The 27,789-nt window shown below is 36.7% G+C and overlaps 1 long non-coding RNA gene across 2 annotated transcripts in view; it reads left to right on the top strand.

Annotated features, from left to right (window-relative positions):
* Window positions 1-27,789, top strand: part of LOC309664781 — a 630,188-nt gene that overhangs the window by 309,304 nt on the left and 293,095 nt on the right. For both annotated transcript variants that reach the window (XR_014266039.1, XR_014266040.1), the window contains exon 2: window positions 22,805-22,875. This is a non-coding gene — a long non-coding RNA (uncharacterized lncRNA). The remainder of the gene's footprint in view (window positions 1-22,804; window positions 22,876-27,789) is intronic.

The raw sequence follows: 27,789 nt of genomic DNA, 5'->3' as shown, positions 1-27,789 counted from the left end.
ATAGATTGGTCTCAGAAATTTGTAGGAATAAGACATCAATAGCAGTATGACGCTTTGAACTGATTGCTTTCTTGAGGTGAGTGTCAAGGCAAGTGAGGCCAAAGGTTAGCAAAGAATGAAGAGATGTGAGTCACATGACATTATGCAGTTGTATGCATAGATCAACCCTTTGGATTTTCACTTGTTTGCTCGTTGCTAATAGTACCAGATAAGGTCCTTTTCAATAGAAGTTTTTTTTTTTTTCTCACATCTCTTCAAGTAGACCAAATTTCTAGATTTTAGGTCATACAAAAATTGTTTGGAAGGAGGTTGGAGAAAGGCCTCCTGTAACTTCTGATGATAATGCTGTCTGTATTCCATGGGTCCTCTACATTATTTGTCCATATTTGCTTGCCAAAGTACAAAGACTCTAGGATTAGAGATGATATTCCTAGATACATGAGTCTACTAATGACTTACTTATAAAAGCAGAATTGATGAACCTCCAAAAGAGATTTTCTTATTATTATAAAGTTAGAAGAAAGAAACCGGGGAAGTTTCTGTTTTTCTCAAAGTTTTGGCTAACTAATTTGAGAGTATGATTTGTCCTTTCTTCTTTGCCTAAAGATCAGATTGTATGCACAGCAGAGTTTTTGAGCAAGCTGTAATGCCTTGCAGAGCTGTTTAATGACATTTCTAGTAAAATGAGCAATTCTGTTAACAGAAAGATAGATTGGGACTTCCTAAGTAGAATACATGAAATTGAGTACATTTGTAGCCACTTCAGAGCTATAGCTCTACAAAAGGGTGAGGATTTGTTCCACACTTAACACGAATATGTACGTCAACCATAACATGTTCATATTCTACTATAGAAGATAATTACATAAAGTCCATTTAGAGTTATTCAGGTAGGCCTGATGATTTGGCCATATCCATGTCCTTCCTTTAAAGTTTGTCAGGATTATGTTTTTTGGCAAGTAAGAAGTATGCTAGAGACAATGTGTCCTTGTGATTTGAGGAGGTCTCATCTGGATTTTAGCATGTTTCTACTTGAGATCTTTTGGCATTACTAGGTGCCCTCCTGGGAAGCCTGAGATTATCTTCATGTAATTTATAGCCAGATTCCTCCTAACATTTTTTTCTTTAATGCTAGGATAAAATTTGGCTTAAATAGTGGTTCCTGTAAACACACTGTATAGGGATAACATAATTGCAGGGGCAAGAAATTTTGTAAGAACTGTCTTGGCATCATGATCACCTAGGGCATTCCCATTTCTCTTAGGTCTGGATGAGTTGTTAGTTTTAGTGAGCTTCTGCCTTAAAAATAGCTACTTCATTTTGCTGCATTAAGGAATCTAGAATTTTCTCGACCTGTTGTTCAAGAGTTAGTTTTTGCTGAGGTTAAGAAGCCTTGCTTTTTCTAAAGTATCCCACATTAGTGGGGGACTTAATGTCTTGTAAGTAATAACTCTCTTATCTCTGGGCAGTTAGCAAGTTCTCAAAAAGGTAATCAGTTCTGCCAATTTGCCTCCCCAGCCCTCAAAATAAGGGATTATATTCCAAGGGTGAACTGAGATTCTTTTATGGCATAGCCAGTCTGATAATTTCTCATTTATGATGACCCGTCAACAAACAGATTCAAGTCTGAATTACCCAAAAAAGTTTCTAATAACTCCTCCTCATCGAACACTGGCAAGCCTTAGAGGCTAAATATTCATGTGTTTCCTCTTTTTTTTTTTTTGGTCAGGAAAGAAATGTGACAGGGTTCAAAGTGTCATAGTGATGGATAAAATCATGAGGAGAAAGAAAGAATACCTCATATTATATAAGTCAACTCATTGAGAAATACTGTGTATTTCCAATAAGTAGTGAAGATTTTACAGCTTTGAGACTCTTAGGATCAGTGAAGACCTCAAGACCTTCATCAGAATCCTCCACAAGTTTGGCAGTGGCCAGTGGTTGACAATCCTCTCTTTTTTGAGAATCATCAAATTTCTGGTTCACCATGGATTCCTCCTCTTACTTTCTATCATAGCTACATTTCTTTTTTCATTTTAAGACGTCTTTTTGATTGTGTCTAAAATGTCCAAAATCAGATATAAGGGAAATTTCAACACTTCTACTAGAAATCCCCTCTATTCAGGTTTATGCTTATTTTTCTTGCTCAATTTTTTGCAGGTGACTATCGCTTTCACCTCAGTTAATATATTTGATAATGTATAGGGATCTGTTTTATTGACAATATTAAATAACTAGACTTCAAATACCTTCCAGGAAGTATAATCTTGACATTACTAATTTTCAATAACTTTCATAAAATGGTTGAAGTAAGCAATATTTATGCACCATTTTTGAAGTATATGCAACCTATTTATTCATCTTAATTCTCCAAAACAGAATTGGTAAACTACTGAACAAAGGTGTTCTTTATCACTAGACTTGTTTTGTTGGGTCTACACAGTTTCTTTCTTTTTAATTGCACTTAAATCCCTTTAGTTTAGATATGCTCTTATAGATCTTCCATCCCTACCTGTCTTACACTAATTTTCCTTATTTGCCTGACTTTGAGTGCATTTTATTTTGTGCTCTTCTCTCTAAAACATCCTTTTGTGAAGCTAGACATGGAAAGATATTTCATACAGAGACCACATAAATTGAAATCTCTGAGCAAGTGATTTTTAACTTTGGCATAAAAATATCAAACCATATTGAAAAACATATTAAAAGCAGTTCCATAACATTCAGCATTGTACTTAACTCTAAGTATGTTGTTGATCTTTTTTTATCATATAGTATTCTTTCTAGGAAAATCCGTAGATAAATGTATTTCAGTGTTTATAGGAATAATTTTCCTTCTCTAAACAATTGACTTGTTTCCACACTACACATGCTGTGACTTGTGTTACTGATTTTATTTTCTTCTGCTGCTCTAGAGAACTTAGAACTAATTGTTTGTCATCTTTGAGCAAGTATGCAGGGCCTCATTGCTTAGATTTTGAGTTTTCAACATTTTCCTGCCTCTGTGTTGATTGTCTATACTTATTTGGTCTTGGTTCTATTTTTCTTACTTATTATAAATGCAGTTTACTATGCAGTACTTACACAGCTATGTAATTCCCCGTAAGTTCTGTTTACGTGTAGTAAAATGCCTACATAAATTAACAAGTAAATATTATGTTTTTCCAGTTACATATTATGGCTTCGAACTTTATATGCTTTTGCATTAATATCCTATTGCTATATATTTATACCTGGAAATAGTGGACATCACTTTTTCGTCAGAATCAAGAATCTGCTACCCAGATTAGACAAAACCTATAAACAGAGTGCCTATCAAATTTGATTTTGAGAAACTTATTTGTCTTTAAATATGCTACACATGACAATAACTAGGGATCTCAAGTCAAACAAATAGTTTTTATTTCTAAACCAAATTTCTTTTCTAGATCCCTGCCTATTTTAAGATCTGGGGGTATCTGAATGTGACAGCCTGTGAGGAAATCTGCATGATTTTTTATCCCTAGATTTGTTCCTTCAAAAATAAATATTTTTGTGTCTTCTAATGCTCTCAACTACTATATAAAATATATATACATAATCCCATGAGTTTTGAGGACATGGATAATTTTGATTTATTTGGTCAAATAAATAATTTAGTGACGAATGAGTACATTTAGTGAAATTACTAACTTGAAATGCTCTTCAACTTTTTTTTTTCCCACCAAACTGGCCTATACTTTTATTTAATTGACTAAACCCACTAGCTATTTGAGTGTCAGATTGATAGCCTAATATACATACCATTCAGTTGGAATTCTCTTTTGTATATATTCTACCTCTGTCTGCCTTGTCTGTCAGTGACCATGTTTAAACTCAGTTATGCAAAACCATGCATATACATAACAGCAGAAGCAGAAGGAACATGTGTTATGTCATCATTGGGACATTAGAAAATGATTCAGAGAAGGGGTGACACTGGAGCTGTTTCCTGAAAGCAGTGAAGGGAATGTGTGGGGACAAATATTCCAGCAAGAGGAAGGCCTTGTTCCAATCAGAGAAATATGTAAGAGCAGCACACCTTTGAAGCCTGGCCAGTAAGTTGGTGTGGCTGGTGCAGAGGATGTGTGTATCTTCACAGGAGGGTGAGAGGAGCATCTCCCATTTGTGTGACTCTGGGTAAATTACTAATGATTCTGGGCCTTTATTTCCTCATCTGAAGCTTGAAATAATACTTAATACTTACCTTGCAGCATTATCCCCACAGCAGGAGAAAAAGCTAGAAGGCAGGTGGGGTACAGAAAGAAGCTGGTCCAACTGATGGGGAGATCAAAATTTATCCAGAATACAGTTGGGAAAACTGGTGAATTTTAAGCACAATAATGGTGTTTTTAAAAATCATTCCAATGACAGAGTAAAGATAGATTTAGGGAAAGAAGTGGATAAAGGCTGATGTCATTGCAGTTATCAACTCCCAAAATAATAAGGGCCCCACGTAGACAATGGAAGTGGAAATAGAGCAGATTTGAGAGACAAGTGGTAGAATCAGTAGACATCAATAACTGAGTAGATGTGATATATGAGGGAAAGAGACAACGAGTTAAGAACACTTTGACATTATTAACTTGGGGAACTGGGTAGATAGTGGTACAGTTAACTTAGATAAGGAAACGGAAGAGCAGCCTTGGAAGGAAGAGGGGAATTGAGACTGAAGTGCCTGATGATGTAAAAGAGGCATTTTAAGATTATGATTTGGAGCTTATGAGAGAGGTCTGGTTAGGGTGTGCATGGGATTTCTATCATAACCACGTTAGACGAAAGAACAAGTGAGGATAAGATCATTCAGAAGTTTGTATAGAGTGAGAGCAGAGGACAATCAAGGGCACAAACAGATAAAAGTCAAGGTGGAAAAAATATGAAGGAGGTTAAAGGAATGGTAATTTTAGGAAGGAGAAAACCAGGAAGATGCATCTTAGAAACAAAAGAAAGACTTTCAAGGAAAGGGTCATCACCAGGGTCCAATGCTGGAGAAAGGCCCAGAAAGATAGGATTTGAAATATATGCATAGTATTTAGCCTTTTGGAAGTTACTGATGATTTTTCTTGAGTAATTTCAGTGGGGAAATAGAATTAGAATCCAGTTTCAGACCTGAGCTAGTGTATACAGTGAGGACCAAGAGTAAGGAGAGAGAAAGGTTAAAGATGCAGAAGAGTGGAGGGAAAGTTGAGGGAACGAGGGAATGAGAGGATAAGATTCAGGGCACAGGTTGAAAAATTAACTGTAGCTAAGAGGAATGACATCCTGCCAAACAGAAATGGAAGAGGTAGATGGGGATAGTTGCACATGAGCTTATAGGTAGGGTGCAAGAAGTTGAAGAAATGTGTATAATCAGAGAACAAAGCTGTAAGATAATTATAGGAGAAAATAATAATGAATATTTATGTTTTATTTTGCCTTAAAATAGCCTTCATCAAATAGTAAAGCATAGTTCCTGAACTTTAGCTCCAGTATTTTCAAAATACGGTGAGAAAATTCTCACGTATTCTATGCACACTCTTCAAGACTTACCCACATAAAAGCCTCACTCCTCTTAATTGGTTTTGCAGACACTTAGTAAAAATTTCAAATGCAGCTCCTTCCCTCTACATTTACTGTAGTCATTTAAAAGATACAATCTGTTATATTTCAAAATTAGAAGTAAAATTTATATTTCACAGAAAATTGGAAAGCAATGTTATATGGTACAACTCACAATACAATTAATGAGTTTTATTCTTTTCAGCTTCCCTTTTCAGGATATATTATGTTGCAAGATATATTACAATTTTAACTTAGATTTTTAAAAATAAATCGTTTGGTCAATTACAGAAAGATGAGCAATGGTCTTAAAACAAATGCACAGAGAAAACAAATAAGCTACTGTAAATTGAAAGCCTTTGTATTTATATAAAACCTGGTGAGCTCATTTATGCAGAGTGTTTGGGCTATTAAAAGCTCTCAAAAGATTTTAGTCCCTCAATTATATTCAATAGAATTGAGGGAGGAGGAGGAAGAGAAAGTAGAGTCACAGGTCAGATTTATGCTGCGGATCTGGAGGAAGCTGATTGTTTCTAGGCTTCATTGCGCTAAAGGGTAGATATTAGCCATGCTCCCTGATTCACAAATGAGAGTTTGTTTTAATCCCATCCTTCTTGGGTAGGATCCATCTACTGGTTTATGTCTATGTTTTCCTTGAAAACTTTATCCAACCTGGGAAGAGTGGTACTCCTCTAAGAGAGGAGATCCCAGATTTGGAGGCCAAAGATCTGCATGTGTAACTTCGGGCACATTACCTGATGACTCTGGGCCTTTGTTTCCTTATCTGTAAATTCCAGATACTACTTAATGTCTACCTTGCAGCATTATTATTAAGGTTCAAAATTATAAATGTATAATGTCCAACACAGATACGTTACATTAAAAAAAAAGTTCAGTGACTATTTCCTAATGATTAGTGTCAAAAAAAAAGGATGTAGATCCATGGGTTTAGAGGGAATAAAATCATAAAGAGGTTAAATCCCAGAGAATTTTCTGGTGGCTAATATCTGCCCCTTAAAGTGATTGCAGAGTTCCAGAGACTGGTGAGAAGGTCATCGGCCTGCTAGAATAACATATCCCTTTACTGAAGATTTAGTGTTGTGGTTGTGTAAGTTATAGATGCTATACATATTTCTATTAGCCATTTTACACACTGATATGCAGCAATTTTTTGAATATCTAAATCCTAAAAATATATTTTTTGTGTGCAAATATATAGACTCTAGCTGTGGTGATCATGGAGAGCAAAATGGTACATACTTTTTAAAACAGTTTTAAACAGTTAATCAAATACAGGTGGTCTTCAGTTTTCACATTTTCAATACTCACACATTTCAGTTACCATAGTTTAATTAAATAACATAATTCCAAAGAATATGGTCCAATTTTCAGTTACCATGGTAACTGAAGTAACTGTGAGTAATTACGTAAAGTACATTGCTGCCAACTATTCCATCCACAAATCACTGGATAACAGATGTGCACCATGATGAGTGACCAATCACATCACTTCTTTAAAAGTCTGTTGGTGATTGGTCACAATGCATCTGTTACTCAGCTCATGCTCAGACAGAACAGTGTGTAGTTGTGTTGCCTCCTTGTCTCTCAGTGATAAACCCATGTGATATTTTACAAAAGTGGATAATCAAAGCAGGAAATTGGCCGAAAAAGATGAAAGAGCAGCAAAGAAACAAAAAGTTATAAAGATTAACATGAAATCTGAATTGAATGTAAATGGAGTTATAAAAGAAATAGCTAACTATTAGACGGTTAACGGAGCTGCCATTCAGGAAACTGTAGATGTGCAGCCAGATAACTTAGTTAGGGTGACTTTTATTGACTTAAATGAAGAAAGTGGTTGTGAAGGAAAGGATGAAGATGTCCAAGAGAAAGTGATGCCAGCTGAAACGCACATTAAAGAAAATCTTCACACACATACATACAGGGGAATGTTACTCAGCCATAAAAAAGAATAAAATCTTGCCATTTTTAACAACATGGATGCACCTAGAGGGTAGTATGCTAAGTGAAATAAGTCAGACAGAGAAAGACAAATACCATATGATTTCACTTATATGTAAAACCTAAAAAACAAAACAAATGAACAAACAGAACAGAAAGAGACTCATAGATACAGAGAACAAACTAGTGGTTGCCAGAGGGGAGGGGGATGGGCAAAATAGGTGAAGGGGATTAAGAGGTAGAAACTTCAGTTATAAAATAAATAAGTCATGGGAATGTAATGTACAGCATAAGATATATGATCAGTAATAATTTTAGTAACTTTGTGTGGTGACAGATGTAAGTAGACTTATTTCATAATGTATAAAAATACTGAATCACTATGTTATACACCTGAAACTAATATAATACTGTAAGTCAATTATACTTCAAAACAAAGAAAGTTCTAAGAATAAATTGTTGGAAATGATTCAAACTGAGAAAGAAATGTGACTATTTTCTAAGGCATAGAAAGGATTTCCATTCCATAATGTAAGATATACATATATATGTAAGTATGTACATTTGGGTACACTGATCAGTATAAAAATGTAATTTTTGGAAACAGACATATTTGCTAAATAGGAGGAGGTAGGTAAAAAGTTATTTTCAGAGTTTGGTGAAAGATCTGTAGCTTTTTTCCCAAGTGATTCAAAATTATAAATAAGACAGTGCTTTGTCACTCTTTTCTTCTAAATATTTTGAAACTGAACGTGTGCCAAAACATTGAGTAATCTGTTCCTCACTTGTACATCTTCTTTATCCTAGTACAGTTTTATGAAACCTCATTCATGACTCCAAATTTTATGTCTTTTTTATTCCTATCTTAAAAGCCATTTTTTTTCTTGGAACAATGGGTTTCAACTACATAACTCCAGTACTAAATATCACTCTGGCTAGTGGAGTCTTCAGTTAGGTTTTACTGAAGGAAAAAGTGCAATTGCATGCCCTTATTAGAAGACAGTAGAGAAGAAAAAGGAAAATTATAACAATAACAACAACAACAACTCAGTGAAGACAAATGAAACGTTTGACTCAATAAGGATGATGCTAAGGATTCAGTTGTATTGAAAATACTTAAAACTTTGTTTAATCTTTTTTCCAAACCAACTATTAGCTGAAAGAAATTAAAAGTAAGCTGTATTAATTTATTGTGGTTATACAAAGACGCTGTGAAAAATATCCAAACGTACCCGTTACATCTTTAAGGCCAATGATTTTCCAAATGCTTTACCAATCAAAGCTATTCCAAAGGAATAAATAATATAACTAATAGATTTGAATTTCCCTGTCTCTTCCTATGGTTTTTGCTATCTCTTAAATTCATTATTCAATAAGGATCTATGAGGCCGAAATTATTGGAAAGATGTGCATTCGTATACGTAGTGCTGTTCATGTTTCATCTGTAAAAGTGTCAAAGAATAACAAATCTGGGATTTTCTTTTTGCATAAGAAAAAGCTAATGGGGCAAAATAGAAATGAATCCCAGAAGATTACACAACATCGTGAGGATTCGATCTGTCACCAGTGTAATGTCCTAATTTGTTTTGCTGTAGAAGATGCAGTGTGAGAGCTGGCTCTTTATTGAAGACTGTAGCCAACTTACTTCAAGTGTAAAATTTATATTGTCTTAGGTAATAGCATCAAGCAGCAATATGAACACTGGATGTAATTTATGTCACCATTTAGAGGCTATGTGTATTCTGCTAAAGTCATATTAACAACATTGTAGTCATTCTTAACATGACAGGTCCTGTATATATTAGTAATAACATTCTAGACCCATGATTTTTCTCTCCAAACCCCTCCCCAGATGCACTTTCCAGAAATTCAATAAATAAAAATAAAGTTTACAGGTTTATGAGGATACTGGCTTTCAGTATTAAATGACAGGAAAATCAAAGGATCCAGAAATTGAGATGTCTACTCAAGCAATCAGTTCTTTCTTACAACAGGCTTTCCTTGCATTGCAGGAAAAAAAAAAAAAAAAAGTGTTGTGTCTTTTTAGTTAACTGATGCCTTGATCAAATATAATAGGAAACAAAACATAAAAATACTTAAAATTATATATATGTATATATTTTCATAATTATATAGCCATATATATAACCACATGTATGTATGTATATGCAAATTTCTAGGTATCTCTGACATGTCACTGCTAATTCATGTGCTAGATGGAGGGAGAGACAGAGGTTTGAAAAGCAAATTAAATGTTAATAAATTTTCAAACAAAAGATCAGTTTCTGCAGGGATCCAGTTGATTCTACTTTTGTTTTTAATTTTAGTTCAATAGACTTTTTTTTCCTATGCTTACCTACTATTAAGTAATATTAGTTAGGTATTGGGGATAAAAAAATGAATGAGTCAGGTTCCTATTCTTAAGGAATGTATTGTGTAATTAAGAGAAATATTATAAACATAGCCTTAGATAATTTCTTCATGATATTAATAGAGGCATGTAAGACCAATGGTGTTTTTCAGTGTATTTCTCTTATTTGATTATATCACTAATTCTTAGTTGGTACACCATGATATTTGGTATCTAATCTTACTTAGGATGTTTTCATATTCTAACTTCCCTCTTTCTTCACCTCCATTTTTTCCTCAGGAGAATTAATGTGTTTGTAGCTAGAATGCAAAGACAGAAAACAGTAGATGGTATATTTGTAAAGACATTTAGGTGAGGTTGGGAGGCTGAGTGGACAGATTGCGAAGACTGATGGCTGCCTGTAAGATAAAATGTTGGGTGGGGATGGATGCAGCATAAAGGGGAACATAACATACTTTCTTCTCTTCCCTGTTTTCTCTTTTGTATTCTTTGATTCTCCCAATTGTTAGAACAAGGTACTATATCACATAACTTCCATAAAGAGTAAGTTGGCAGCAACCAACTTCTTTAAGATAGAATGACTTCCACATGGAATTCTGAATTTTTCTTTAACCGGTAGTTTGTGTGAAAGAGAGTAACCAATGTTGTGACTTGAACCTTTCCCTTTTTGACTGAAAGCACCACCGTCCATCTGAGTAGCGTTCCCTCAAAAGGATGGACCCACTAGAGCACCAAGTTCAAAGCAACATATTCTTTTTACTGCTCCAGTGCTATTCTTAAGAAAAGCAAAAACAAAACAAAAAACTAGGACTGAGTACTAATCATACCTAAGTAGAAGAAGTGTATTCGTCATCCAAAATAGTCCAAATTGTTTTGCAGTAACAAACTGATACCTTGGGTGGCTTTTAACAACACAGGTTGAGTTCATACTTTACTTACATGTCCATTTCAGGTTCGCTGAAGTTCAGTTCCCCATCAGCTCTCCTCTGAGAACGAGGCTGGTAGAGCTGGTGATCCTGAAAAAGGGAAACGGGAATATGGCGAACCATGTGCTAGCTCTTAAAGCTTCTGTCTGAAGGGACATAGACCATGTATGCTCACATCACTGACCAGAGCGTGTCACATTGCCACACGTGATGTCAAGGAGAAAGTAAAACTGTCATCCAGGGAGAGGTGGCGATTACTAATGAACAATAATACAATCTTTTGCGGTGGATTTCTTCAAACAAGGCCCTGCATGAACAGGTCCTCTGTTATTTCTCTAACACCATTTCCTACTACTTATGCCTGCTTCTGCTGCTGCACTCCCTTTTTCATTCTCCGTCTTCTGACGCAGTCCTCCATGAGGATCTTTCTGGCAAGCCTGCAGAGAAATGCCTGCACTTCTGTGATATTTCTTATCTTTCTTCCTTGCTTTATTTTTCTGTACTCTCTAACATACTGTATATGCCATTCATATTATTTATTGTCTAGCTTCCTTACTAGATTGTTAACGGCATGAAAGCAGGAATTTTTATTCAAATCTGAGCCACCATCATCTAAAATAGTGTCTAGAATGAGGTAGGCATGCAATAATTGTTGAGTGAATCAGTTCATGAATGTATGGGGCATTTGATTCTCTCAGTTTGGGGGTTCCCCCTGCCTGGTTAGCTCTTTCACCCTAATGCTGTGGATTTGAGATCCCCCTCTCTTCCCAACCAGGACTTCTCCTTTCTCCTAAACTTGATCTCTCCTCATCTCCAGGAGACATTTTTGAGTCAGTGTGATACACAGAAAAAAATGATAATTTGGATATTTCGAAAGAAATATTTTTTTCAGTTTTCTGCCAGTGCAATAGTGCATGATTCTAGGTGAGTTATTTCAGTTGTTGGGCCTCAAGAAATGTGGTCTAGTGAAAAGAGTATGACATTTATAATCAAGATATCTGAATGTAAATGCCAGCACTATCATTTACCAGCTTTATTATCTTAAAGCAAGCTCTTTTGCTTTGGCTACATTCTCTTAAGCCTGATTTTCCTTCTTTGTTTTGATTTGCAGAATTAGGCCAGGAAAATTATCTGTCCTAGTTATTAAGTTCTTGGCCTTAACCTCCACACTGTCCTCCGTGTGTACTGGCCTCGGACCGAAGCATCTGGTGCCTGCTTTGCTGGCTGGCTAATACCAGGCTCTGGCAGTGGCAAACACTAGGGAGAGACCACACGCCTGGAGGGAGAAGACGGACTAGCTCCTTCCCACGGCGGGCAGTTCTATGAGTCACGCTGGCGGGCCTTCTTCACCCTGGCAGCAGCAGTTCCTTCCCGAAGGAGCCGTTGAATCCTGTTTGCTGTTTTCTTTTTTTTTTAACATCTTTATTGGAGTATAATTGCTTTACAGTGGTGTGTTAGTTTCTGCTTTATAACAAAGTGAATCAGTTATACATATACATACGTTCCCGTACCTCTTCCCTCTTGCGTCTCCCTCCCTCCCACCCTCCCTATCCCACCAGAACCAGCTTCATGCTGCCCTTCCCTGCTCCAAACACCAGCACCAGCCGGAGCTCCCACTTCTGAGGTCTGGGTCCCTGCCCCACAGGGTCCCTCTTCCCAGCTCAGAGATGCCAGCATGGTCGGAGCTGCACCAGCTCCTTAGACATCTGAACTTCAGCTCCTCTGGAGCCCTCCTCCAAGCTCCTGAATTGTAGTAATTGCTACCTCTTCTCTGTTCCCTCCCGCCTAAGGACTTTATAAAGTAGATACTTTTGTGAAACTTTAGAATTCTTTTTTTTTTTTTAACACTTTGCAATAGTGAATTGAAAGTTAACTACTACTTAAGCCTTCACATTAAATTCTCTATTGTTTTCTGTCCCCTGATACGATCCTGACTGATACACTACCTGTCCTATCAAAGTCATAGGGTTAGTGGGAGGATCAGATGAGATCATGTCTAGGAAAACACTGTATATAACTCAGTATTGTCTGAAAAAATGAAGTGACCAGACCGGAGTCAGCCCTGCAGTGTGCGCTCCATGCACCTCTGAGAGCTTCCCCCAAATGGCCTGTAATCAAACATCAAGTCTAACAGTAAAAAATATTTGTCACCAAATAATAACCCCACTCGTTTATCTGTGTGAATCACCGGAAACAAACAAAACAAAAAAGACTGTTGCTGCTTCCGCTCTTGAAGAGTGGGCGAAGGGGATGGCACAGGTTATCCCCACGGGAAGGAGATACATGAGGTCCAAAGTGGAGGGCACACCGTTCAACAGAACACATTAATCAGTGTCTGGGTTTTAAAAAGGTAAAAATAGATCCGTAGTTAAGTTTCAGGCTGGAGCTCAATTCAGGGAACTGAATTGTGGAGTGAATGAGTCTGGGATTGCTGGTGGGTCAGGGATGAGGAGTTGGGCTAAGTAGTAGGAAGACAAAGAAAGAAACAGTGGAGTTGGAATGAGTTGGAGTGTATCACTGCCAAAGCAAGGCAATCTCAGATTTTAGTTTGCATAATTTGTGGTGCTGCTGTAGAAAATTAATCCCTGCAACACTTCAAGTCTGCCAGACGTGCATACCGTGTATGAATGGTTCTAAGTGTTGTTGGGTTTGTTCGGAAATCAAGGTAAAGTGGCTGAAGGCCAGCACAGAGAAGACAGATGGAACTACCCATGAGAAGTGATAGCTCAGAAGAAGGAGAATTCCAGGGACGCAGGAGTTCTGGGCCTAACAGGACCAGGTAGAACTTAAGGTTCATGAAAGGACAGTAGAAACTGTTACCACCCCAGGACTGAGGCATGGAAAGAAGCTGCCATCGGGCATGAGGCATTTGGAACCGCCTACCTATTTTATATGGCACAAAAGGCATAAACAAGGGAAAGCTGCATAAAAATCATGACTAAGTTTTATTTGTACAACATATAGAAGCCTCCCTCTGCCTTCCCAGCCCTGTCTCTACCCCAATCATCTCTTGGAGAAGTGTTCAATAAGATTTCAGCTTTCTAATAATTTTATAGTTTGGAAATAGAAGATGAATTTGTGGGCTCTTTTTTCATCCTCCTCCTACCATCTGCCTCACGACAGCTGCCCAGACAAACTTACGTACTCTCCAGAGCATCTCTACTGTCATCCCCCCTCCCATGCCTGCCACGTGCATGCCATTATGTCTACCTTTCTCCAACTTCTTTTTTTTTTTTTAATTATTTAATTATTTATTTATTTATTTATTGGCTGTGTTGGGTCTTTGTTTCTGTGCGAGGGCTTTCTCCAGTTGCGGCGAGCAGGGGCCACTCTTCATCACGGTGCGCGGGCCTCTCACTATCGCGACCTCTCTTGTTGCGGAGCACAGGCTCCAGACACGCAGGCTCAGTAGTTGTGGCTCACGGGCCCAGTTGCTCCGCAGCATATGGGATCCTCCCAGACCAGGGCTCGAACCCGTGTCCCCTGCACTGGCAGGCGGACTCTCAACCACTGCACCACCAGGGAAGCCCTCTCCAACTTCTATAGGACCTTGTTATCCTCTAAGAGTGCTGTGTCTTTTCTCCCTAGATTAGCTGAATGCTGACACCGTTATCAATTCCTATACATCTCTCCCTATTCTACCACCAAGTCTTGTCACATATACACACACATCCACAAACATTAAAAATATATCTCTCTATAATAGCCATCCTAGCAGGTGTGAGGTGATAGCTCATTGTGGTTTTGATTTGCATTTTCTTGATGAATAGTGATGTTGAGCACCTTTTCATATACCAGTTGGCCATATGTATATCTTCTTTGGTGAAATGTCTGTTCAGGTCCTTTGCCCACTTCTTTAATCAGATTATTTGTTGTTTTTGCTATTGAATTATAGGAGCTCCTTATATATTTTGGATATTAAAACATGAACTGTTTATGAGCTATATGGTCTGCAAATATTTTCTCCCTTTCCATAGGTTGCCTTTTCATTGGTGAGGATGTGAAGAAAAGGGAACCCGTTACACTGTTAATTTACATCAATTAAAATTAATTTTAAATTAATTACAATTAATTTACATTAAATGATGCAGGTACTATGGAAACCAATATGGATGTTCCTCAAAAAGTTAAAAATACAATTACCATTTGATTCAGCAATCCCACTTCTGGGTATATATCCAAAGGAATTTAAATCATGATCTTGAAGAGTTATCTGCACTCCCATCTTCATTGCAACATTATTCACAATAGCCAAGATATGGAAGCAACCTAAATGTCTACTGATAGCCAAATGGATAAAGAAAATGTGGGGAATATACATATATATACAGTGGAATGCTACTGAGCCTTACAAAAGTAAGAAACCCTGTCGTTTGCAACAACATGGATGAACCTAGAGAACATTATGCTAAGTGGAATAAGCGAAACTCAGAAACACATATAACTGCCATGATCTCACTTACATGTGAACTCTAAGTCAAACACATAGAAGCAGAGAGTAGGATGGTAGGTAGTTGCCAGGAGCTAGGTGAGAGGTGGAAATGGGGAGGTGTTGGTCAAAGGGTACAAAGTTTGTTATACAAGATAAATAAGTTCTGGAGATCTCATATACAAATAAGGCCTATAACTAACAATACCATATTGTATACCTAAAATTTTGGTAAAAGGGTAGACCTTAGGTTCAGTGATCTTATCACAAAGAGAGAAAAACCAAACAAAGAAACAAAAACCAAAGGAGGCAGGAGGGAACTTTTGGAGGTAATGGATAAGTTTATGGCATTGATGGTGATGATGGTTTCACAAGTGTATATTTGACTCCAAATACATCAAGTTGTAGATATTAATTACCTTCAGCTCTTTGTAAAATAAACAAAAATTTTTTAAAAAGCTGTCAGTTCTGTGTGATCACATTTCAGAAATTTTAGCCTCCCCCCCTAAGGAAAAGGAAATTCTTCTGTGACTAGGGAAAAACCTAACCACAATGGCAGACATTGCATTGCCTGAATAAAAATTGCAATCAACTTACCAGCTAGCGCTGCAGTCATGTGAAGTGTTGGCTGGGCTGGAGGATTCACTACAGTGCTCTCTCCTGTGGCTGTCAGCAGGAGGCTTCAATATCTCACCTCCTGGGCCTTTCCACCACCCTGCTTCTCACAACATGACAGCTCTATTTCCCCAGAGTGAAAGATCCGAGAGAGAGAGAGAGAAGGGGTGCCTAGGAGGAAGTGCAGTGTCTTTTATCACCTAATCATGAAAGTAAGATGCCGTTACTATCACTGTGAATAGCAAGAGACAGAGATCACTGGGGCCATCTTGTAGGCTGGCACCACTGGGAAGACTTAACAGTGCTTTTCCTTTCTTTAGGCTACAGACCTCCCTCTCACCTCAGCTCAGGGTAAGTGAGCCAGTGGAAGGAAGGCAGGAAGCTTACTTTTATTTTTCTCAAAACTGGCGAGTCTGTCAACCCTGTGTTACTTCTCCCTCAATTAAAGAAAAAAACAATGGCTTTTGGTTCTCAACTTAAAACTGGAAAATAATGTTTACATCTTAAACTCCCATCCTTCAGGCCCTGACCCATAATGATAATGATACGTACTTTCAAGAATTATTGTAAGGATTAAGTATATTACATACGGTAAGAGTGCGCAAAACCTGTTCCCCTTTACTCTTTTTCTTCTACGTGAAATGAAAGAAAAGGAGGGAGGGAGGAAACCATTAAGTGTTCCTAGATATAGACAAAGATTTTTTTAAATGAAGCTTTTAAAAGTAAATCAAACAGTGTTGTAATGTGGTTGTATCTTGTTTGTATTCTTGCAAGGAGGGATGATTATTGCTGGAGAAGGTGTAAAAACTACCTGAGAAAGAAAATTGTTTTTAACAGGAAGCATCTTGCATTTTTCAGAAGGAACCTGGAAATGAGGGGTCTGTATATAGGGTATGGACTGCTGTCATTCCTTGGAGATAAACCTAGGAGGTGGCTGTTTTATCAGAATCCAGAACACCTGCCACGGAGAGCAATGTGAAGATTTTTACACTTGTCCTCACATAAGGGGGGGAAAAGTGATGCCATTGAGGTAATCACCGGAAGTACTCACCAAAGAGAATACAGCAGGTGGCAGAAGATGTCGCCACAGGCTTTGGATTCTCTGGGGTCACAGCACTTAGACTGCTGGACCATGATCTTCAGCAATCGTATTTCTAGTCTCCAAATCATGTCTTTAAGGACCATGCAAATTACCAGTCGAGGACTTCAGATTTAAATTGTTGCCCTCTTTAATTTTAAGTGAAAACTTAAGTATATCATGCTTTCCATAGTAGTCATCTTGTTGTGTTTATTCAACAAAAATTTATGACTATCTTAGGAATTTTTTTCCTTATTTGCCCATGTCATTAGTCAGAGAATATTAGGAACAATTGAAAAACATGTTTCAGTACTACCTTACTTGAAATTGACCACTGTTTTTAGTACTGCTGTAAGTTTTATTCCCTACAAAACAGGAATATTGATCAATTCTACTTTGTCTGATTCCCATAAAAATTATGCTGCTTTTATAATTACATATTCTGCCTTGGAAAGTATATTTCTGATAGGGGGAAACTTCCATTTTGATGAAACACCAAAAATTAATAAATCCTCTACTTAAATTTTAGATATGTATTTATTGGAAGAATTTTTATAGAATAGTTTTTGGTCTCTATATTCAAACAGTATTTCTCCTCCACTAACCTCATATTTCCAGTGCTGAGGGGTGTAGATAGTTTGTTTTCTCTGTAGGATCTCTGATCCTGATGCATTCTCTCATAATACCAGAGGGCCATCAGAGAATTCCAGGAAGTCATTCCTCTACAGGGTCAACAACCAATAATGTAACTGTCCATGGAAGTGACTGCAAACTGCATAAATCTATCCTATTTGATACAAAATAAATGTAATGGATGCAACTCAACTTCCATTTAGCTGGACCCTCAAAATGCCCTCAACAACTCTAGTCACATGAAAAGAATAAAAAGAAGTCAGGGTTGAAAGAGAGTAAAATAAAGTTAAAGGATTAAAAATTAAAAAAAATTTTTTAAATACTCAATTCAGTTTAAACACATAACTAGATCCCTTCCAGGCATAAATCCTCCTCTGGACACTTATAATAATTACTTTTCAATGTAAAGTTTTTATTGAAGATAACTTTCCTTCCCCTCAAATTATAAGTATATGTTTTGATAAAGTTTTTTTTTTTAATTAATTAATTTATTTATTTATTTTTGGTTGTGTCGGGTCTTCGTTTCTGTGCGAGGGCGTTCTCTAGTTGTGGCAAGCGGGGGCCACTCTTCATCGCGGTGCGCGGGCCTTTCACTGTTGCAGCCTCTCTTGTTGCGGAGCACAGGCTCCAGACGCGCAGGCTCAGTAGTCGTGGCTCATGGGCCTACTTGCTCCGCGGCATGTGGGATCTTCCCGGACCAGGGATCGAACCCGTGTCCCCTGCAGTGGCAGGCAGATTCTCAACCACTGCACCACCAGGGAAGCCCCTTTGATAAAGTTTCGTGTGTACACACTCTTGTCACTAGTACTCAGATAAAAAAAACAGAACATAATCAGTGCCCCAGAAGGCCTCTTGTGCCTTCTCCCATCACTATCCCTCACAGGGTTAACTGCTATTCTGACTTCTAAAATCACAGATTAGGTTTACCTGGTTTTGAACTTTATATAAATAGATTCATACAGTATGTACTCCTCTGTCTGATTTCTTTAGTTCAATATCATTTGTGAAATTCACTTTCATTGTTGCATATTATAGTTCCTTCATTTTCTTTGCTGTATAACCTTTAATCGTGTGAATATGCCACAATTTATATACTTGTTCTATGATTGATAGGCATTTTGGAAGATTCCAGCTGAGTGTATTACTAATAGTGCTGCTGTGAATATTATTTTTTATGTCTTTGTGTGTAGAATGAAGTTCTGATAGTTATACATCTAGAGTGATAATTGCTGGCTCATAGAGTATTGTTGTTCAGCTTCAGAAGATACTGCCAAAAACTTTCCCAAAATGTTGTACTAATTTACACATATCTTGGCTGAAACTTGGTGATATCTTTTTCATTTTAGACATTCTGTAAGGTTTATTTATAGTAATACCAAAATGTTATAATTGGCATTTCAGTGATTACCAATGAAGTTTACCAACTTTTCATATGATTATTGGCCTTTTGGATATCCTCTTTTATAAAGTATCTACTTAAGTCTTTTGGTTATTTTTTCTATTTGTCATTGTCATATATTCATTACAGTGCTTTATATCTTATGGCTCTGCTTAAATTGGCTGCATCTTTTAAAGAAATATCTAAATGAAATAAGTGTAGAAATTTTAAGTGCATGTGTGAAATGTTATGACTTAGATGGAAAGCAAGTGACTATGTTTAGTACTATCACCTAGGAGATCATTTGCATTCTCATATCTTTTAAGAACTATTTTTTTCTCGTTCTTATTTATAATCATTTAACAAATATAGGTTATAAAAGATTATATATAATGCTCTATAAAGACCTTACTCCAATTAGAATATTGGGGGTTGTAAGCTTTATTTTCTAAATTCTCAAATGCTTTGAAAGGAGCTTATTGTGAACGCACTTTTTTAAGCAGGAAGTAATTTTTTTTTTTAATTATGGTCTTTTTACTCTACCCACAATTCTTAATGGGTTTACTTTATTTGGTCAGATTTGACAGAAGTTTTCAGCATGATATTTGCAATGTCCATTATGTTTACAAATTCAGTAAAATTCTAAAACTAAAACACATTCCAGATTTCATTATGAGTTTTCCTTCACGCTCTTTATAAGAGCTCTAATATTTGTCCAGTGTATTAGAATGTTTTCTGGCATAGTGCTAACAAAATTAATATTGCCAGAGTGTTAATATTTCTCAAGTTTCTCACTTTCATTATGTTTCTCCTTTCTTCTAAATACTTACTCTGCACTACTCAAAAATATTCATTCCGTTAATTAAGTCACTAGACATAATCAAAAGTGAAAGAAGATATATTAAATACACTTCTCTTAGGGTAGAATAATTCAAACAAGCTCTCCTCAAAAGCACAGTATGAGCAGAGTATGGGAGAAAAAGATACGCTTGTTTACAGCCCTGGTCTCCTAAAAACTATGAAAGGAAAAAATTGTCAAGGTTTTGCCATAAATGATGAATCATCAACAATATTGTTATTTTGTTTTCACAAATTTAAAATTCACACACATTAGTCATATCCAAAGATCTCAAAGATAATTTCCAGCTGGATATAATGAAACCCATGTTAAGAATATTAATCAACTTAAAGCCAAGATTCTGGGAATAATTTCTTTTATGCAGAAAGTTACATTGCTGGTTTCTCCTCTTATATTAATATCAATAGTTTTATACAAAGCAGGAACTTAAAAAAAAAAAGAGAGAGCAAAGACTACAGATGATATAAAGATGTGATGATTGCAGTTAATTTTTGTCTCCTGTCTGAGCACTGGAAAAAAGACACCTCCTAGAACTGAAAATTGTTAACATTTAGATTACATATTCCTTCTTTTTAAGCTCATCTATAAGATGGTCAAAAGCAAGAGGCTTTTGTTAACACTACAGGTTGGATTGTCTTAGGCTTTGAAAATGTGATTTAAATAGAGAAGGAATCATTATGGATGAGCATATTGGATTTTGCAAGTATTTGACTGTTTTGGTACTTCAAGCCTGAATGTTTTCCAACTCTCTGTACCATAGATGCTTCCCACACACTGAAATGTCTTACTGTTGTATTCAGAGTGAAGGAAACCAGGCAAGGAAGTCTATCTTACAAAGAGAGTCCCTCTATATATAACATTCATTTAGCTGTCAAAACAGAAAAAGGCTGCCTGACAAATGTCTAAATATCAGAGTGTTCATGTAGGCTCATTGTCTGAGGTTTGTGTTTTAAATTTACATTTAAACATGTTTATTATATTTATTGCTCACATAAAGATGTTCCCATTTTAGTTTTAAATGATGTGTGTACTATTTTTTTGCAGTTATGAAAAGTCACATTTTATGTGGTAAAGATGAATTAGCTGTCTTTAGTAGAGTTTTATATATCAGGAGGCAGAAAAATAGATGAAAAAGAGTTTTTATATTATTTGACTCATAGCCTTTAGTAAGACTTCATAAAAAATACAAATATGGCACAATATTGTTTCTTTTTTCCAGATTATTATCACAAATAGAACCGTTAAAGGTCTATATATCTTCCTCTGCTCCAAATAAAATTAAGTATTGTACTTTTAAGTCTATAAACTTTGCTTGGAATAGAATTGGGGCTTAAAAGATATGCTAGAATCTTCTAAAGGCTTCAGGTGCATTCAAATTCTGCACATATACAAACTCAGGGAAAAACGTATGATAAGCAAAGTTAGGTTTTGGAGTCCTGTTATCTCTCTTTCTGTGCCTTTTTCATTTCTCTTCTAGGGTCTCTTCCTTCTGGATGCCCAATAATCCATTCCCATGTTAGTTGCTTTCTTCCTTGAAGGAAAGCTTTATGATTGATCAATTCTTTCAAACAAAGATATAATGATTTTTTTTTTTTCCATCTTGAAGATTCCTTGTGCTATTTGGATTTAAATAAAATTTTCTGGAGAATGTGTGCTTAACCCAAAGAAGTACAGTTTTAATGTCTGGATTCTGATGTCCTGTTTGTCTTCTCACTTTATTTTTTGGGCTGGCCGGGTCCCAGGGCCTAGGAAACCTTGCAGAGTGGTCTCTAGCTTTGGAGGCAGGGGGTGCTCCTGAAGAGGAAGGGGCTGTGACTGAGGCAGTGGATGCTGCTCTCTGGATTCCAGGGTCCTTCCTTCCTTCTTTCCTTCCTTCCTAAGACAGAGCAAATTGGGCTCTTGTGTGGGCTAGGGGTATAGAGTGTAGGTTAAAGGATCTTAGTGAAGGCTAAGTTGAAAGCATAAAACACAAATAAGGCAAGAACTTGATTGAGTGGTGATAGCTCAGGCTCTGAACAAAAAAAGTAATAAAAGAGGGAGGCTTGGAGCTTGTGTACAGTTTTAAGGCACAGTTTCCGAGAAGACTTCAAAGACTGGAGTCAAACAGTGAACACTGTAGATAGAGTTCTCTGGTCCCTAGGCTAGTAGCATCTGGAAAGAATCCATTGTTATATTGTCCTAACCAAGTGCTTTAGAGATTGGCACAGAATTCAAACGACACGAAGCTCTCAGTCCTGACCCACATAGTGTGAACAGCTTCTCCTTATAGCTTTTAAAGATCCTGACTATATTTGGTTCTTCTGGAAATGGAACCTATCCGGGGCACAGGGCAACACTGAGGAGATGCTAAAAAGTTCTCCTAATTTTTCCCATATCTGCCAGGGATGGTCAAGGGACCTAATCAGAGAACCCTTGAAAATCACAGGTACCTTTCCATTTAAAGTACCTGTTACTGAACGTAAATTCGTGTGCCTGACGCACAGTGAGGCCAAACAAAAATGTCAGTTTGGAGCAGAGAAAGGTTTATTGCAGGGCCATGCAAGGAGACAGGTGGCTCATGCCCAAAATACCCGGTACTCCCCGAAGGGTTTCAGCAAAGCATTTTTAAAAGCCAGGTGAGGGGGGAAGGAGTGGCCCAGAGTATGTGATCAGCTCACACACAATTCTCTGATTGGTTGATGGTGAGGTAACAGGGCAGTTAATATTATCAATCCTTAGGAGCCCGTAGGTCTGGGGGTTCATGATCATCAAGTAGTTAATTTCTTCCATTTGGTGGTGGATTTAGCATCTGTAAAACAACTCAGGAAGTGTGCAGATACTATTACCTACGTACTTCAGAGAGGAGCTACAGCAGACGATATGGGGGAGGTATCTGTCCTGGGAAGGCCTCATAGGGTCCTGCTAGGTTACACATCCATGTTTCCTTGGTGCAACTTACTTATTAGTTCGTTCATTCATTTATACATTGAAGTAAAATTTATTTTACTTGTACCCTAGGAGATGGGATTCAGTGTTCAAGAAGATAAACAAGGTCCCTGTTCTCATAGAAGGATCTGGACAATGAATGAGTAAGTAACTTATACCACTCAATTCTCACTTTTAATGAAAAGTCCTTATTTCAGCAGGTTTGTTTATTGATAATGAAGGACCTAAGATTTGTGAAAGGGCATATCCAAAATAATTTATTCATAAATATTCAATAATATCTTATAACTGACAATACTAGATACATCAAAAATTATAGAGAATGCTCAATAAATGCATGCAGCTTTAGAAGGGGTCAAAGGAAATCATCTTTAGATTACCCATCCTTTGTCTAATGCAATCAGATATAATATTTAGGAATTTGTATCTGTATGTAGGTACCTGAGTTAAGAATTCAAGAGTAAAGGAGACAACTTGACTCTTTTATCAATTTGCATTTTTATCAAGACCACTTATTATGTGGAGATTTTATCTTTTCATGTCATTGCATTTAAAAATAAAAGGTTATTGTAAAATCTGGCATCATAAGGCACGTATCAAAGGATCTTCAAGGACATTCCAAGTCATTTGTGAATCAAAGCAGGTCTTTTCGTAAGTATGGTGGCAACTCGTGGCAGTATTGAATTTTAATGCAGAGTACTTTCCTATCTTATCAGAAAGGTGGGATTCTTTAAGAAAAAGAAAGCTACTCTAAATATCAATACATGACATGATTATGTGATTAGGCCTTAGACACTGACATCTTTAAACCATGTTCTAGCTAGGTAAAGTTAGTTGTGTACTGAGCATACATTATGTTCATTGTGTGGCAATGTAATACATAGATGGATAAGATATGAATCATACACTTAAGAAGGCTTTAACAAGGTTTATATTGGCTTCCTTCATTCCAGATAAGTTGATATAAGCATTCCGACCTTCCGTATTACCATACTTGTCATAGCGCCTTGCTTCTGTGATCTTGCTTAGCCAGTATTTTTGATTGAGTGGAAAGTGAGTATAGGGAGTGATGATACAGTCATAACTTAATGGGCTAGTTCTTCCTCAGGAGGAAGATACTAATATATGCTCTTTGAGACAGATGGAGATGATATACTGTACCCTCAAGCCCTCTACCATTTCAGCCAAGTTTTCATCTCTGGAGGAAGAATTCTAGGACAAGCATAACAGCCTGAACGGTCTCACTGCAGGTCGCTAGATAAAGTGCTTGTGCCATCTCTTCCAAGAGCCTCTAATGATTTTTCTGCAAAGGCACCTCCATTGCATCATTGCCAGATGGAAAGTTTACTCGTGGCTCCTCTCCAGTTTGAGCCAGGCCATGCTTCCTCTGAGGGCCATACGGTTCAGGCTAGCTGGTTAATTAACAAGCTCTTAACAAACACCTACTCTGTGTGTAGCACTCTGTGCAGTTCTGCGCTCTACCTATGCAAAACCTACTCACACATCACAGCTCAGCTCCAGGCTCTGCTCCTTTGCCTCCTCTACTGATTCTAACCTATGTTGATAAACCCTGTGGAATGATCATCTGAACCATTTGGCATTTTAATATTTGTTTATCATTGGATTTTTTGTTGATATCTAAGTGTACACTTTAATTTCTAAGCACAACTGTAAGCACAAAGACTTTATTTTTCTATTGTTACTTATTATAGTTGAAGATTACTTTGTGACTAATTTATTGTTTCTTAAAATACTGTTTCCCAAAAGTGTTTCAGGAAATGCTAGTCCTTAAAAAAATTCTGGGAAAAAGGGCAGGTGGTGGTGTGAGACGGTCGAATAGGTTTTTGAAAAACTGTACACCATTTCTTCCCTCTTAAAAATACATTGAAGACAATTCAAACTTTGCAAATTCATGTGTTAAACATAAAATTTTAACTCGGTTTTCCCTAAATTTAACCAATTCCTTGTTTAATGAGATCAGATATTATCTTCAGGAATTACGTCTTTATTTAGATATCTGAAGTAAGAATTCACTATTAGAGATAGAAATTTAAACTTGGTGTGGTTTGTTTTTCTGGTAACAATAAGATACCTTTTACCTTTTCGTATGGGTATATTTTCAAACGAAAGCCCCCTCCCCTGTCCTTTTACTGAACACCATTTAACATCCCTCAAAACCAGCACTCTACAGAATAATTTTGGGGAAATACATTTTTGCATTGTAGGCAATAGTTACTGCTAGTGGTATGATCAAAGTAGATGCTACATCTGAGAGGTAGCATCTGTTTGGCTCATGGCTGTGGTGAGGAATATCCTAGATGTCCAGGAACTTTGTACAGGCAGGCGTTAAGTTCTCTTACTTAGCCTTTGAAGCTGTGATATAAGTGATACAAGAAAAACAGGTGTAACATCTATCACCCCAGTGGTAGCAAGGTCCATTCAGTTAATCAGATTATCTCTGTCACTAAACAGAGAAGGACTGTCATTTGGTCAAAACTGTCTAAAGCTCAGCTCCTATACTAGAGTCTTCCAATAAGCTCAGGAGACGTTAAACCAGACAGTTTCCTTGTCATCAGACGTGAAACTACAAGGAAGTCTATAGCATTATTTAGTTGCACAGGGTACATTTTATGAAATACTGTGCCTGAAAAGTCAGAAGGAGGAAAATCACTCCAACAGAAGTAGTGTTTCTATGTTTTCTAACATAGGAAGTGGTGTTTTCTAAGTTTTCAGATAAATGGCTACAGAGTTTAGGAAAATGTTCAGGAATTGATGCTGTGTCTTATTTTTGGCAATGTCAATTAGAGATTTTTGCCAGGTTTCTCCATTGTAAAATTCTAAATTTTTCTTTTGAAAGTAGTAAATATGTTGTAGAGAGATACTTTGAGACTATGCACATATTTTGTTTCTCATCATACTTTCACCCAGTAATTTTAGCATTAATTGATGACTCCTGCCTACAGTACCTATTACTAAAATGTTCACCAAATGGCAAATTTCTATCATTCCTCCTACATTTATTAATTGCAATCCTAGTATAAGGAAGAGCTACCCCTTTTACCCCATTTATTTGTTTATGTATTTAATTACTTATTTATATCAATACAGACTCATGGAGATTTATTTTATTTGATGTGCTATTATCCAGTGCTTATTACTGTTTAGTTTTTTCCTTAAATTGTCTCAGCCTCAGCTGTTGGAAACATCTTTAAGTTGGCTTCTGTGACCTTCATCTTTTTTTTGTTTTAACACTTCCTTACTTTTCAGAACTCTAAGATATTCCAAGCTCATCTTGGACTTCCTCAGTAATTTCCCAGCCCTAGAATCAGTAATTTTTCAAGTGTTTTTGTTTCTTTTGGAGAATTGTTTATAGAAACCAAGATCTAGGCATAGAGTGTTCTCATTGCTACTGGGATGTCATTGCTGTTATGCCATCTCAGTGAATACAGCTAGAAAATATTTGTATGTATAGTAACCCACGTATATACACATCTACATCTATTTCCTAACAATTCACATTATTTCTAATAAAATCCATCAGTTCCAACTGATATTTCCAATTCCAATCTAACATCACCTAGTTCATTCTAGCCTTCTCCTTTCTTTATTTGTAACTCCTTTCTCTGATAGTGAGAAACCTGTGTCTCATTACCCACAATCCATTACTATCAGATACACTGACATACGATAGTCGCAGAATTGCTAATTCATACTCCAGTGAAATCAAATTTACCAACAGAAGCATTATATTTGTGTATAGTTCTTTTTTTCCTTAGGCTTACAGTATCTTGTGAAAATACTTTTATTTTTTTTATGGAGTTACTTAGTCTATTTTTCTCTGACCCCTGCAGTGGGACTATTTATTCATTTGTAATAGGATTAAGTTTATTTGTTATTTTTGTATTCCATTTTCAGTCCTTCCCCTATATCCAGTTTGAATTTAATTATTTATTGCTTCTGTTTATGAAATATTGCTATGATTCTAAGATGCAGAACTATACATAAAGGTACACTCAAAGAAGTTTCTCTTCCTCTCCTTCTTTTCTGATCCACTCCCGTTCTCATTCCCCCATCCTTTCCACTCTATTCCCACCACCCCAGAAGGTAACCCATCTCATTTGTTTCTGAATTTTTTTACCTGAATTACTTTTTGCACTAATGAGCAGATATACTGATATTTTCTTACTTTTCTTTCTTTATGAAAGGCTGTATGCTATATTCTTTTGTACTTGCCTTTTGCACTTAAAAATCCATCCTGAAAATTACTCCATGTCAGTAATAGAGATCTTCCTCATTCATTCTTACAGCTGTATATGGAGCACCTAACATTTTTAAGGGTCTGTACATACAAACTGATGAGAACGACTAATTGTATTCATTGACTGTGATGACTACTTATATTCAAATCAAAATAAAATACCCCGTGACTTGCCACCTGAATTTTTATCTCCTCCCTGGCTTCATGAATCAGGAAACATACATGTGTCTAACTTAATTTCATGCACATGCTCTGGCTGGTGCTTATCACTCTCTTCCTTCCTGTTTCTTCTTGCTCAAGTTGGCTTTTGCTTCATCTTGTGGTTTCATGTTTGAAATGAGTCATTAGTTTCTGGTTCTCGCATTCTCTGTCTTGCCTCCAGGCACCTTACATCAATATCGGTTCTACCTTGGCAACACCACAACTCCTGGCCTGTGTGTCAGTTTCACTGTAAACTCCCCTGGTCATGGTGGTCTTGCTTTTATAACCAGACCTAGTCTAGCTGAGTCTAATCCAGCTAACTCTACTCCAGATTTTTCTTTCGTCTCTGACTTCTCTGCAGCCCTCACTCACTCTTAGGCAAAATACCTGGGATACTGTCCAATTTTCAGAATAAGGCTTGGCTTTAAATTTTAGCACTTTTTTTTTTTTTGAAAGAGGCTTACTTCTTTTTACTATATCTTTGCAATGCTTTTGCTCTATTCATTTAGGACACTGTTAAACAGTTCCCTGATGAAATTCATCCATTATGGTAAATGTTTTCACTTCATGGAAACCTACTGAAATGGAAAGTATTTTG

Source organism: Balaenoptera physalus (genome assembly GCF_965194825.1).
Source record: "Balaenoptera physalus genome assembly, chromosome: 7".
Lineage (NCBI taxonomy): Eukaryota > Metazoa > Chordata > Mammalia > Artiodactyla > Balaenopteridae > Balaenoptera > Balaenoptera physalus.
The sequence above is the reverse complement of the archived record's forward strand: the minus strand, read 5'-3'. Positions and strand labels throughout refer to the sequence as shown.